Source organism: Schistocerca gregaria, chromosome 6 (genome assembly GCF_023897955.1).
Source record: "Schistocerca gregaria isolate iqSchGreg1 chromosome 6, iqSchGreg1.2, whole genome shotgun sequence".
NCBI lineage: Eukaryota > Metazoa > Arthropoda > Insecta > Orthoptera > Acrididae > Schistocerca > Schistocerca gregaria.
In genome coordinates, this window is record NC_064925.1 from 250,914,313 (window position 1) to 250,928,602 (window position 14,290).

The following is a 14,290-nucleotide window of genomic DNA, read 5'->3' on the forward strand; positions in this document are numbered from 1 at the left end:
TGGTGCAGTGAAATTTTGTTGGATCAAAAATTTCAAACTAGTGCATCTACAGATTATCTTCATTTCCAGATATGAAGAAGTTAATCTTTGATTTAGGAATAAAACAAGGGAGTTTATTTCAAATTTAAATTTGATGTAAGATTATTTAACTAAGCTAAAATATACAACATGTTAATTAATGAACTATATACAAACTACAACAGTTGTTCATAGGAGAAAATAAATTGAACAATAAACTATGGGGACATATTCCAAGGATGTGGCTGAACAAAATAATCTTGTCTTTAATTAGTCCTTAGTGGGCTTTCATAACACTTTTCATCAGTGGCTGTGCTGAATAACAAGTCCACCACAGTAATTGACAATGTTCATTCACCACTCATGCCCATATGAGGTGCAGCTCCTGCATATATTCTGGGCTTTGCATAAACAGAAACCCGGTGTCAGTGTTTTGCTCTGACCTAGCTCAAGTAACTTAAAATATTAGTTTTTTTTCTCCATATTCAAGTGACTATCTTCCATTGTTCGAAGAGCCTAAGAGTGTCCCATGGTATTTATTAACGAAATGTCATGTTATGCTAAATCCTGAATGTTGTAAAGAATACCAGGGATACTCTGGAGAGACGTAATGCAGTCCATCAGTCACCACCAAAGGCTTTTTGAGACATCTGCTCATCTGATAGGACTGAGATTTATTGTCAATGCAGTTATGTCAACTCCTTATAGAGAGTACTGCCTACTATTGCCAAGGTTACATAGCTGACAGACGTAAGTCCCTCGCTCATTAATGGTTTTGTTGTTATTTGAGATATTTTCTGTTTTTGTTTATTTTTCAAAGCTTTATTTATGTTTTGGAAGTTATGAAATTACATGTTTCCAACAATGCTGTATGTTATTAATCGTTACCTTATCCTGTAACTCCTCTAAAGTATGTTTTGCAAAATATTTTTTCTTATCTCCATTGTGCTTCACATTGACCTCTTCATTTTCACATTTTCAGCTAGATACAGAACATGACTGTAATTTCACTAAGGACAAACTCTTTTGGTAAGGTGCACATGTAATGTTTTGGAAGTAACATTGTTATTCTTATTTTGAATTTTACAATTTTATAAAATTGTATAAAATTTTGTGAAAAACAGTCAATTGCAGAAATTACTGTAGCCAACATAATATTCATGCAGTACACAATTATCTTAGTTATTCTTAAATTTTGATACATTTGTCTTCATACCATTTTCTGTACAATTTTATAGCATGTTCTAAGCTCAAATATAATATCTCCATGCCAATCATCGTGGATTTCAAAGAAAGAAAAAAAAAAGATTGGGTTATCCTCAATATGCACTTTTCTCAAATGACTTTCAGAAAGTCATAGATCAAGGTACTCCCTCGAATGTACTATTTATTGAGTTCCAGGAGCATATGACTTGTTACAACACCAACAATTATAACCAAAATTACGATTATAAGGCAAAAGAAAGAAATTTTGTGACTAGACTGAAGATTTATTCGTAATCTTGCAGCAAAGTTACATCTGTCTGCAAAGTTGTGTGTTCAGGAAGCTGGGCGGTGGGTTCTCCTGTAGTGTGGTGAGTGCAAAGTCAAAAGTCCGTACTCAGCAGGTACATTCTTTTCTACTCGAAGCCACCTGTATAGTGTTTCGATGTCAATGGCTTGGATTCAGATATGGCTGTTTAGTGCACAACGAGTGACATACACTGAACAGTGGAATGATGCAACAGCTCAACAGAAGCTAGCGAAGACAGCGCCCTTGCTGACCCAGGAATGTGTCACTCTGCAGCGTCACAATCCAGTGGTGGGCATCTGCTGTTTGTGGCCTTTGGTAGCTGGCAGAAATGTTCTGGCCTCCCAGGCTCCCCAAGTTGAACTCTCTGTCTACAGTGTCTGACGGTGGCAGCCGCTGGGTAGCCTCGCCTTGTATGCAAATATATATTAAAAATTATTATTAATCGAATTAATTAGATTATGGTCATGTTTGATTTTTATGAATTTTGAAGTGAATGAATTGTCTTTCACTTTTAATTTACCGATCTTGTAAATTTTAAGTCAGTGGTGGTGTGAACTTAGATCGATTTCGCTTGCTTTACACCACTGAGCTTTACAGAATTTGGTTATATGCTTCTTCTTCCACCATAACTTCTTCTCATTTTTGACCATGAATACAATACTAATTTTTATCAGACTTCCTCTTCAGATGCAGGCAGTTACAGTGACATGACATTCGCACAGTGCACGGAAGAAAAGAAAACTTTCGTGGTTTTGCACTAAAAGGAACTCTCACACTTCATACTTTCATAAAAATCGTTATTCAGGTAACACAATGTCTACTACACACTTCTCACAAGAATATGTCTTCTCCCCACAGGAACTAAAGACAGAGACTATGTAATAATTGACAAAAAAAATTAACGAAGTTTTTATCATTTGTCATTTGCCTTCCGGAGTAGCAAAATACATCTTTTCCGACGCTTACAGAGGTCGCGCTAGTGTTTATTATCATTGCTTTTTAGCTTTTGTCGTAGCTTGTTGGGAGTTTCGTTGTGTATCTATACACCTGGAGGATTCATTTCGATGCCCAGCACTATCAGGTTTAGCTGACAGCTTGTAGATCAGTGGCTTTCCCTAGTCAGCTGGTGTAATTAAACCATACATTCAATCAATGAATCAACTTTGCTTCTCTTAAATCCTAATCCCATGATGAAATTAGTGAACTTCTATTTGAGCAATATGGTGCTGGTTTCAGGCCATGTGAGCTTTTCATTAGTCAGCATACTTTTATAGAGCCATCATTATAACCTTCAGGCTGTGTCATAAATATCGTTTCCTTCAGGTCACTTTAAAGCAAAGCAGTAGTCACATCTATTTGTGCAATGTTCATCTTTTCCTTCACTGCAACAAGAGTAATGTTCGAGTAGTCAACATCTTCGCCACAGGGCTGAAAGTTGGTTCATAACCGAATCCTTTCTTTTAAGAAAATCCTTCGATAACCAAGCTTGCTTTGAATCTGTTAACTGATATTCAGCATTCTTCTTCAATTTGTAGATCCACATACACGGATTTGCCCTTTTTTCAGGAGTTAAATTGTCCAAAGTTTCATTTTCTTGGTGTGCCACCATTTCTTGATCCATTGCTGCTTCCCACTCATCTCATTGGCTCATATTCATGGCGTCACAACAAGATTCTGGCTCGCAAAAGATCATCAGCTGCATTATGTAGACTTGAATTTTTTTGGCGATCTCTCAGTTGTGTCCCAACCCTTTATTCATCAGATTGTTCTAATTTCTCCTCAGTTTCATTTAGTTCATCATCACAGCTATGGAACACATTTTCTGTTGGTAAACTAAATTCCACTTTGCTCTCTAATTCGTCTGACGACTCTTGATATTTCCTAAGAAGGAGATCAAAATCCACAGGAATTAATGAACTTTCCTTTTGCACAATTCTCTCTTCATAGATAACATCCCATGATATTGTTAGCTGATAACTTTCTTCACACTAGTTCCAATAAACATCATCATGCTCACAGCCCATCATAATCCCTTTTACCACTTTTCTATCCATTATCACTATTAATTGTTTTGGAATGTGAACATAACATTTAGGCCCTCTAATATATAGATGCTTCATGGCAAGCTTCTATTGATATCATATTTTGTATGGATATTCCCCTACAGTACTGGAAGGTCCATTCAATTCAGAATGTCTGTTACAGAATTTATTATTTCAACCCAAAACGACTGAGGAATGTTTCTGTGAGCATGCATCATAACCCTGACTGTTTCATAAAGAGTATGATTTTCTCTTTCACTGCATCCACTTTGCTGTGGAGAGTATGCCATAGTGAAATGTTGGAATATGCCTTCCATCTGTTGAATCTCCATTGTCTGTTTATTGTTGAACTCTCCTCCATTGTCAATTAAGAGGTTTTTACTTGTATTTCCAGCAGTCTTTGCTTTGGTTATAAATTTCCTTAGGTTATTAGCAACTTTAGATTTTTCCTTGACAAAGTAAATGGCTAGAAATTTGCTGTAAACATCTTTGAATACAACAAAATATTATACTGAGACTTGGATTTTTGAAAACCACCACAGAAATCCATATGAATCAGCCCTCACAGTTTAGAAACTCCCTTCCACACTCAAATGGAAGGTGATGTGCTTTACCATAAATACAGCCTTCGCAGAGCTCAGAGCACAATCCCACATTTATGTTCAAGATCTTGGAGAGTAACATCTCGACATATCACTTAATGTGGTATCCAAATCTTTCATGCACCAATTAGTAGTAAGTTTTCTCTACCAATTTCATATACTTAAGCAAGAATAGGAGGTGTAATGCTTCTAATCATTAATTTCAATAGTCCTTCATAATGATACTGATTGCCAACTATTTTTGTAATGTAATCAATTTTAAAATAACGTCTTTCTGTTGTGGATAAAAATGTACTTTTCCGATTTTTTTCTTGTGCCACTAAGATAGACAACAGATTCTTTTTAATTTTTGGTACATATCATACATTACTGAAAGTGATTTTGTGCCACTTTCCATTCACTACTGCTCCATTTCTATGGTGCCCCTGCCAGCAGCTGATGTTAATGTATATAACGGTATATACTGTAGAAAATGGTTCAAATGTCCTGAAAAAGTTGTCAATATTGGTGATATGACTTTTTGTACCATTAGCTACAGACAGCTACCAGTATCACTCTCAGATGACATAATGGTAAATGTCTCAGCAAAGAGAACCATGTTCATATCTGGAGTTTCAGCAACTTCTGACACATCACTTTTCTGATACTTTTGTCACTGAACATCTGTAATCTACTTTTGGCATTTTTTGATCATGTTGTTTGGCATCTTACAATAATGGCAAACAATTTTCTTTTTTAACTGTGGTTGTTTAGAGACTTGTTTCAATGAGTCACTTACAAGTGTCTTGAGATTTAGAATCTCCCCCTGTACTCAAGAAAGCTTTCTTGTATGGACAAAGTCAAGTTGTCAGGCTGTTAACAGTCCCATCATTTTTTGATATAATCGTTCAGCTTGATTTGAATGAGAAATACCCATCTGAAAGCATACCTAAAATTTTACAAAATAAAAGTAAATTGGGCAATTCTGGATTATTTTCTACATCTTTGGCCATTTCTTGTTTCAAGTCATCCCACACATTTTTCAGTTTTGATATATGAGTTGCTATATCATCATTGGAGTGTTTCACAATTCCAAAAAATCATATTAAAAGCTCATAAACTTTATCTTCAGAAACACTCTCAAATACTTTATACAGATCAGTCTCCACTCCTCCAGATGTATTGAGACACATGTTTTTCTGCAATGTTTTCTCTGTTATATTCGTAGTCAATACAATTAAAGCATTGTTGTCAGCCTTAAGATAATTATTTAATGCATTCTTACATATGTCTATTTCCTGAACAGGAGAATCTTCTGCAGAGTGTACAGGTTTAACTAACCTACCTTCAGTAATGTCAAGCACTTCAGGAACACAATGTAGACAGGCATTTGGTTTGTATTTCCATGCATTCCAGTTTGATTGCCATTCCAACCAATGTTTATCACTCTTGTCATATCCATAGTTGAAATTCACAAGCAGACTCCAAAAGTTACTCCGACAAATTAATGTCGTAATATGCTAATTTCAAAAATTTCACTTCATTTGTGTACAAAACTTACAACTTGTGTTTCTTCAATTCACTTTAAATTACACAGTAACACATCTGGGCCCATGACCTGCTTGATTATTTAGGAATAGTACAAGTTTTCTACATTTAAAAACATTGGTCTATTAAAAGTCTGCTCGTTAGCGCTTGACAAGATAACACTTTTGTTGCGGCAATAAGCATAAACCAGTCTGTAGCTGGTACAACAGAAATATTTAAATGTCATTCAATTTATTAAATAATACAGTTCACAACCTGAAATTTAACATGTTGTATCAGAACTGAGAAATCAACAATTATAGAGTTTATGAATGATCAAAGCAAACTTCATAACATGTGTTCTTGATTAGTTTTCTGTGGTAAAGTGCTGGGAAGTGAAACAACATTTCAAAACATCGACATTTATTTGCCAGCGAAAACATATAAATAAAAACACATCAGAATCTATTAATAAAGGAACAAATAGAGCTTGTTTACCTTTACCATCATGTTTATTTTTCCTGATTTAAAATATTTCTCCTTCACTAGAGCTGACTTTTTCGCTTAATATATTGTTTTGTGAAAATTGCGTCACCAGCTTATGTTATTAATGTACAACATAGGTATCAGTTCTGTTATTGTAAAACCTAAATAAGTTTTCACTTCCAAGTATCTGACCTTGTTTGTGGAAGACCAATCAATGAACAAATATCCAAGTCATCATAGAACATTTGCAATTTGATACGAACACAAAACGACACAAATCCACTATTCTATTCTATGAGTATAATATAAGTTAAGTTTCAATGTTAGCAGATACCCTCAATACTCTCTTCCCGGGAAACTTTACCGTGACGAGACGCCCTGTACGAATGTCGTCATTGAATATGCATTGTTGAATGTTTTGACGTGACGTGAATGCCAGAGTGAATCGACCTTTATTCAAGGAGCGGGTCTCAATACCAACTAAATTGGTGGCCTTTACTTAACAGTATTACGAGAACAACTGTGAAATATGACGTGAAAGGATGCTGTTGTACTACATTGTGCAGCAAAAAAAAAGTTATCGCAATGAAATGCTGGTCTTCTGCTCGGTGATATTTTTATTAAGTCTATGGAAATGATGAAATCAAGGATAATATTTAAGCAAAAGTCGATCAGGATATCGTATCGATATTTTGGAAGATTAGATGAGTGAAATATCTTACCTCGGCGTCGTATGATGGCGGAATGCGCGAGTTTCTGTGACAACAGTTCACAAATATTGTTTATTGAACTGTGTTCATATTGGAATTTGTGTACGTAGAGAAGTTCGCGCGAAAGTGGGCAAGTTGTTGATACCGTTTCACAACATTTAAAAGATCTTTGGATGTAGTTACTGTAGAAAGAGTATTTTCTGCAAACTAACGAGCATCACCAAACCTAGGTATGTGTAGTATATCTTTTAAGTACATTTGCGCGTTCGTCAGTGTAAACATTTTGTTGAAGTGTGTTTGTGTTTGAGTTAAATAGGACCTTCGTGTAATAAATACATCTTTGTGTTTATTAGTGGCAACCGCAATATTAAATTGTCATAAACATAATGAAGTATACCTTTGGTTGTTTGTTTGTTTTTACCATTACGCAAGTTATTATGAACAGCAACTGATAAGTGTCGCGTAACGTTTATATATGTGCTGTAGCAGTAGACATTCAAATTACTGGCATGATCTTCATCTGGCTGCGAAAAAAATGTATCATGAAGTATTTGTTCTAATCTTAGCAATCCAGGCGGAGACCTACATTTATAACTCAATGTAAAAAGTATCTGCTGTAGTATCCATTATTGCAGCTGCCTGAGATAACTTAATGCCGAAACGTTATTTGTGTGTGGGCATAATGGAAAGAATATTATGAGGTTGTATTCGTCAGATTAATGTTACAGATTTGTACTCATCAGGAATTCGTGCATTTTTGTCGAAATTAAAGGTTGTATTTGCCTCTGGCGATAATCGATTTAGTTATTCAAAGGTGAAATAGATAACGTACGCAGGCTAATGAAAAATAATTTTCTGTTGATTTCTGGTTGAAACGTTTTTATTGTGATGTTAGTAAAACGGCTGAGCAAAGTGGCACAGATGTTATCGCACTGTACTGTTATTAGAAATAAGTTAGTTTGAAAAGGGGTACGACCGAATTCTTTCTCACTCTTAGGTAGTCATAACTTACTGTCCATCTCTAGTAACTGTAGGCCTATCGTTGATAGGACATTGATCCTGTCTTTCTTCCTCAGTAGTAAGATCATGTCAGTTGAACACACTGATTGGGACTAGTTTTTCAGTTGTATGCTTAGCCATGTCATAGTGAGTGTAACACAATTCCTGGTTTGTAAAAAAAACGTAGGCGTACAGTTCATTATTTTTGCGAGCACTCATCCCAATTTTCTCAGGAGACTCATGTTTGAGAATTTGATATGTTGTGTTAGGTACACTGAACTGTGTAAGGGTCGTGCTGCTTCGATTTGTCAAAGTTAGAAAACATCCTAACCCTTCCATGTCAGATTATATTCACATTTGTGGTGTTTAGCAGTCTGTACATTTTGTAGGTACTGCCACAACTCGTGTCGCTCAGAATATATTACTTCGCCTTCAGGAGCCCATGAAGTCAAGGCATTAAAAATTTTGCTGTGGAGCTGTATGATGGAGTATACCCAGTATAAGATGTGGGGGAGAGAAGTGATAATTCATATTAATTTCTCTTTGAATACTAAAAAAGCGTAAGATATCATGATAGTACACTTGCTATGAATAAACAACTGTTACGTGTCCCAGTTATCTCCAGACTGATACCGAATTGATTGCACCTCCCTGTCTCAGAATTGGGGGGATGGTGGTAAGCAGTTTCATTGTCCTTACTGCTTTTCTTTCTCTCTCTCTCCCCCCCCCCCCCCAAAAAAAAAAAAAAAAAAAAAAAAAAAAAAAAAAAAAAAAAAAAAAAACAATATTCATCTAAGTAAACTCGAAACTATATAAGGAGATTGTTCATTGGTATAGCCCCATATTTCAAAGATAATACTGCTTTGGGCTTATGTTCTTATGCCTCTACAGCTAACCCACACAGTTGATCCTTCCTCTCATTTGTCATCCTGCATTTGTCTCTAAATCATATTTCTGCTTGTTTTGTTACAGATCTGCAATAAATCAGCTTTATCATGTCCTTTAATAAAAACACAAGGGATGGAACATGGCATACAATACCACCTGTCAGCTTTGAGCTATGACGTCATATGACACCTCAAAAGACACACACTCACACGATTGGAAAATAGCAACCAATAACTTAATTGTAATCTATTTCATAACGCATATAATCGCAAAATATAGAGTTGTGCAAACTCTTAATAATAAACATCAAAACTTATGGACAATTGTGGGAAAATTGAGACTTTGAGTGGGGGAAACTAATATCTAATATAAAAACCACAAAATCATATTAAAATTGATCTATACAATATGCGGCAACAGAAACAAGAAATAGTGAAAAATGGCGAAAACTAACAAGAGTATCAACAACCTAAATGGGATTATATGGCTCACCTTGAATGACCAGTACCAATAAAAAATTGAAATACACACCTAATGAAAAGTGACAAAGTGCAGTACTGATAACATAAAATGAGCCCACCTAGGAAGAAAAAGTCGTGAAAACTAACAAATCATGGTATCATGAACCCAAGATTAACCGTATAGTTCAACTTGAAAGACCAATACTGGTAAAGAAATTTTAAAAGAAATCGCTATACACATCTAGCAAAAAATCACAAAAACTAATGACATGGAGTATCAACAAGTTGAGTTAAACTATATAGCTGAAAGTTGAAAGACCAATACACATAAATAAAAACCATATGGCCACGTAGCAGAAACTAATGAAACATGGTAGCAATGTCATTGACCGACACTATCCATGTTGCCACAAACTTGCTTATATAACTGTTATCGAAAATGTGGCCTCACCAATGCAGATGACACAAACTCCGTGATTCCTGCCGCTGACAGTCTACGTAGTTACCAACAACTAGCAATACAATTGAAAATTACATCATATCTAGTTCTGTGTACAGGGTACAGCAGTGAAACCTGCATTTATTATTATTAGTGCACGGAAGCGTTGGGAGTAGTGGGGGTGAGTAACCGAGGTCACCACTGCATTCCCCAATACCAAGCATTTCAGTAGCCACGTAGCAGTGGACTAAGCAACAATGGTCATTTTCAGTGAGTTTTCTACCAAATTGGTAGCTATGTAGCCACTCAGTGTCGTTTCTGATCACATTTTCAAATTAATTGTAATAGGCTGTTGCCTTCGGTTAACTCAATAAAAACTTGGGTCAAAACCTTTGAAAACGTCGGTGAAACAAAAAGGAAAGGAGGTGGCAGAGTGAAGACAGTGCCTACTCTCAAGAATGTGGAACATGCAAGAATTCCTGTGGAAAGAAACCCCACAAGAAGCTTGTTCCGAACCTCTGGATCAGTGACGAGGCACATTTTCACCCCGATGAATATGTGAACAAACAGAACTTTAGATATTGGATTGATCAGAACCCTCACCAACTCCATTGAAAACCCCTGCGCTCGACTAGGGTAACAGTTTGGTGTGCGATGTTCTCATCAGGAATAATAGGCCCTTATTTTTTTGAGAACGAAAGAGGGTAATCTTGTTACTGTGAATGCTGAGTGCTATTCAACAATGTTAAGGACATTCTTCATACCTCATCTTCATCACTGCAGTGAATAATGAAACATTATTTCAACAAGATGGAACATAGCCCATGTGACCATTAATGTTCTTAATGAAGTTTTTGCTAACCTGGTGATATTCTGATAGTCTCCGATTTGGCTGAAATTTTAGCACACCAATGCTACCAAGAGTGGAATACTCGTGTACAAAATTCTAAGTTCCCCTGCCAGTTAGTTCGGGAATTATGGCTTGTGAAAGAAGGTGACGTGACCCAGAAATTGCAACCCGCATCTGACAATCTACCTTCAGACCCAACTTCATGTCTTAATAACTTTGGAACTATTCCGCACAGTCCAGTGAAATTTTTAGAACCCAGTAACATCCACTTAGAGAACACCAATGATATATTTCTGAGGGAAAATAAAAAATTCCAAAATGTGATTAAAAAAAATGTAATATGTTAAAAGGTACATATTGTAGGTGCCCTCTATGCAAAATGTAATTCACACAAAAAGGTCATAAATTTTCTTGTGGTTAACTTAATGTGACCTAAACACACACAGAACTCATCTTCTCCATATCAGTCACGCCAACAGAGTTACATGCACACAAAAATACAAAAAATTGAAAAATTACCTGAAATACATGGATATTCTGAGTGTGGTAGCACAAAAGGGACAAGTGATATCCAAGCCATATTTCAAACACTGCATAGGTAGACCATAATATAATATTTGGCAAAATTTCAACTTGTTATTGCAAGGCGATAGAGATGTATTTGGTTACGTTTCTTTTAACACGATTTAGCAAGTAATAGTGATTATGCAGACAGCTTGTTTCAGATAAAGCTGCAGCAATTGTTGGGAACCATTCGGCAACAGAAAGTTAAACAATGGTAGTTTTCAGGGACAGAATGAGTCATTGTTAGGCAGAAACAACATAGGAAACAAGCAACAATTACAGGTTACTCATGTTTTTAAGATTCCGGTTCAGACTGGTCAGTACTGTTGTGGAAAGTCAGTATGGAGGCAGAAGAGTGTACTAGTGGTGCTTTTGTTCAAGCAAGTTGCAGTATTGGTAGAGCACAAGCACCTGAATGTCATAAAACAACATATGGAACAAAATGTGGCTTTTGCTTTGTACTGTATGATCTGGATGAATCAAACCAAGATGTGTTGCTATGGAGATCCAGGATACATCATGTGGACACAAGAAGTACAGTTCCAGGAAACTTTAGTGTTTGTTATCATCATATGAAAGTGTTTCTGGATAAGTATTCTTTCCTACAAAGAAGTTGTTTTGATCCATTTTGGATTCATAAGAAGACAGTGAAGTGTAGCCTCAGAGAAATTGATATAAAATCAGTATTGAAAGTGAATCAGTGCATGGGACATAACATGAAACCAGGACAAAAGTTATGTTCCAGGTGTGTTATACTGCTAAAAAGTGAAGAATATTCTGACAATTTACATTACAGGGACAAAGAGTATCAGCCACCTACAACCACAGCAGATGAGCAATTAAATACATCAGTGACTGCTCTTGGTTTGTCTCCCATGAAGACACACAAAGTTGGGAAAAGAGACAGGCCCATCTATGGTAGAAGAAAACTACAAGAAGCTCAAATGGAATTAAAACACAAAATAGCTGAAACACTAACACTAGGAGAGGAAGAACTATCTGCTCCAAAGGAACAGAAATCATGCCAGAAATGCTCTGATTTTGACAAAAGTGTGCATGATTTGAAAGAAAAATGTGCCATATCCACACACCAGAAAAAAGTGGCTATTCTTACCCATGCACCTTCCAGCTGGTCCATTGACTACACAGTATTGGAATTCAATGTTTCTACATATATGGTAAAGCAAGCTAGGAAAATAAAAGCGGCCCAAGGAGTGCTTCCACAACTTCAGCAGGCTCAGGGTAAGCAATTGAGTTCAGAAATAAAGGTGCTAGTGTCAGAATTTTATGAAAACAATGACTACAGCCGAATAATGCCTGAAATAAAGACAATGTAACAGTGAAATTGGAAATGTACATGTACAGATGCAAAAAAGACTGTTACTATGCAGCATATCAAAACTATATGTAGCATTCAAGGAAAAGTATCCCAATACCAAAGTAGGTTTATCATCTTTTTTTTTTCAATCTAAGGGCCAAAATGGGTTGTGCCTGTAAGTGCAAGGGGCACACTCAATGTATGTGAGACCCATCAAAATGCTAAGCTGATGTTTGCTGCTATAAAGGATTCTGGTCTGGATTACAAAGGTGCAATGAAGCTGCTAGTGTGTGACATCAGTTCCTACCAGTGCATGATACACAGGTGTGAAAAGTGTCCTGGTAAGGCAAATCTTGCAGAACACAGGAATGACAAACTGAATGGTTAACTCCTTATGGGTGACGATTAACTTGTTTCTTATAAATATTGGACACACATGGATTGCACAAGTCTTGAAACAAAGCATAGTGCAGTGGAAGATTTTGTTGAAATGTGTTGTCGAAAAAACGGACAAACTGACCCCACACAGCTTCACAGCAACAGCACAATCAGATTATCTCCAGTTTTGTAAGGATAATTTGAAACAAGATGAAATTATAGTAATACTAGACTTCTCTGAAAATTTATGCATTTATAGTTAAAGATGCCATTGAAGGATATAATTGGGAAAACGTTCAAGCAACTCTCCAGCCATTTGCGATTTATTGTAGAGATGCGTTTTCAGTGACTGTATTTGTGATGGTATTGCGGTTAATGCTGTCATGGCATGTGTGAAAAACAAGCTGCCTCACATACATTTTGCGAAATACTTAAGTGATGGGGCAACTTGGCAGTACAAAAACTGCAAAAATCTTATAAATTTATGCTTGCATTACCATGGTTTTCAGATTCAGCAGAATGGAATTTTTTCGCAGCAAGTCATGATAAAAATGTATGTGATGGTATTGGTGCTACCATTAAGTGCATGGCATCACGAGCTAGTCTGCAGCATCCTACAGAAAGTAACATTCTAACACCTCTTCAGTTATTTACCTGGGAACAGAAAAATATCTCTGACATACAATCATTCTGTGTTTCGAAAGATGAGGTGAAATCAGTCAAAGAGTTGCTAAGAAGCAGACTAGAACACGTTAAAACTGTTGCGGGCACAAGGCGCCATCATCACTTTTCTCCAGCTGACTCTGACAATGTGCAGATGACCAGACTGTCCGGTTGTAACTATAGGTTCATGCACAACATGTGTTTTCACAATGTATCTGACTCAGGATTCAGAAGCAAAAGCAGCAACATACAACCAGGTTGCTATGTTGTTGCTGTTTATGATGACAAATGGTACTTAGGATGTGTTGCAGAGTGCTCTGAAGCAGAAGGTGATGTATTTGTGAACTTCTTGGCGCCAGCAGGTTGAGCAAGATCATTTCACTGGCCACGTTTGGCAGACAGGTGTTGGATTCCTTTTGAACATTTTCTTATGACAGTTCCTGTTCTTACCACAGTGTCAGGAAGGTAGTACAATTTGCCAGTCAGTGTACAGAGTATAGCAGCTGAAGTTGGGAGATATCTGTTCGAAGCACAATTGACTGGTTTCTAGCAATTAAGGTGCAGTAAAAATTAATAATAGGTTGTGTTAATCTGTCTATATGTTGTTGACCGAGTGAGGTGGCGCAGTGGTTAGCACACTGGACACACATTCGGGAGGATGACGGTTCAATCCCGTCTCCGGCCATCCTGATTTAGATTTTCCGTGATTTCCCTAAATCGCTTCAGGCAAATGTCAGGATGGTTCCTGTGAAAGGGCACAGCCGATTTCCTTCCCCATCCTTCCCTCACCCGAGCTCGCAATCAGTCTCTAATAACCTCGTTGTCGACGGGACGTTAAACACTAATCTCCTCC

At 36.7% G+C, this 14,290-nt stretch overlaps 1 protein-coding gene across 4 annotated transcripts in view; it reads left to right on the forward strand.

Moving 5' to 3' along the window:
- Positions 1-6,845: 6,845 nt before the first annotated feature.
- Positions 6,846-14,290, forward strand: part of LOC126278135 (host cell factor 1-like) — a 119,394-nt gene continuing 111,949 nt past the window's right edge. For 2 of the 4 annotated variants that reach the window (XM_049978024.1, XM_049978026.1), the window contains exon 1: positions 6,882-7,107. The gene's annotated coding sequence lies outside the window, so the exon portion shown is untranslated. Of the gene's footprint in view, positions 7,108-14,290 lie in introns of all 4 variants that reach the window. The other 2 variants (XM_049978025.1, XM_049978023.1) reach the window with 2 other exon arrangements.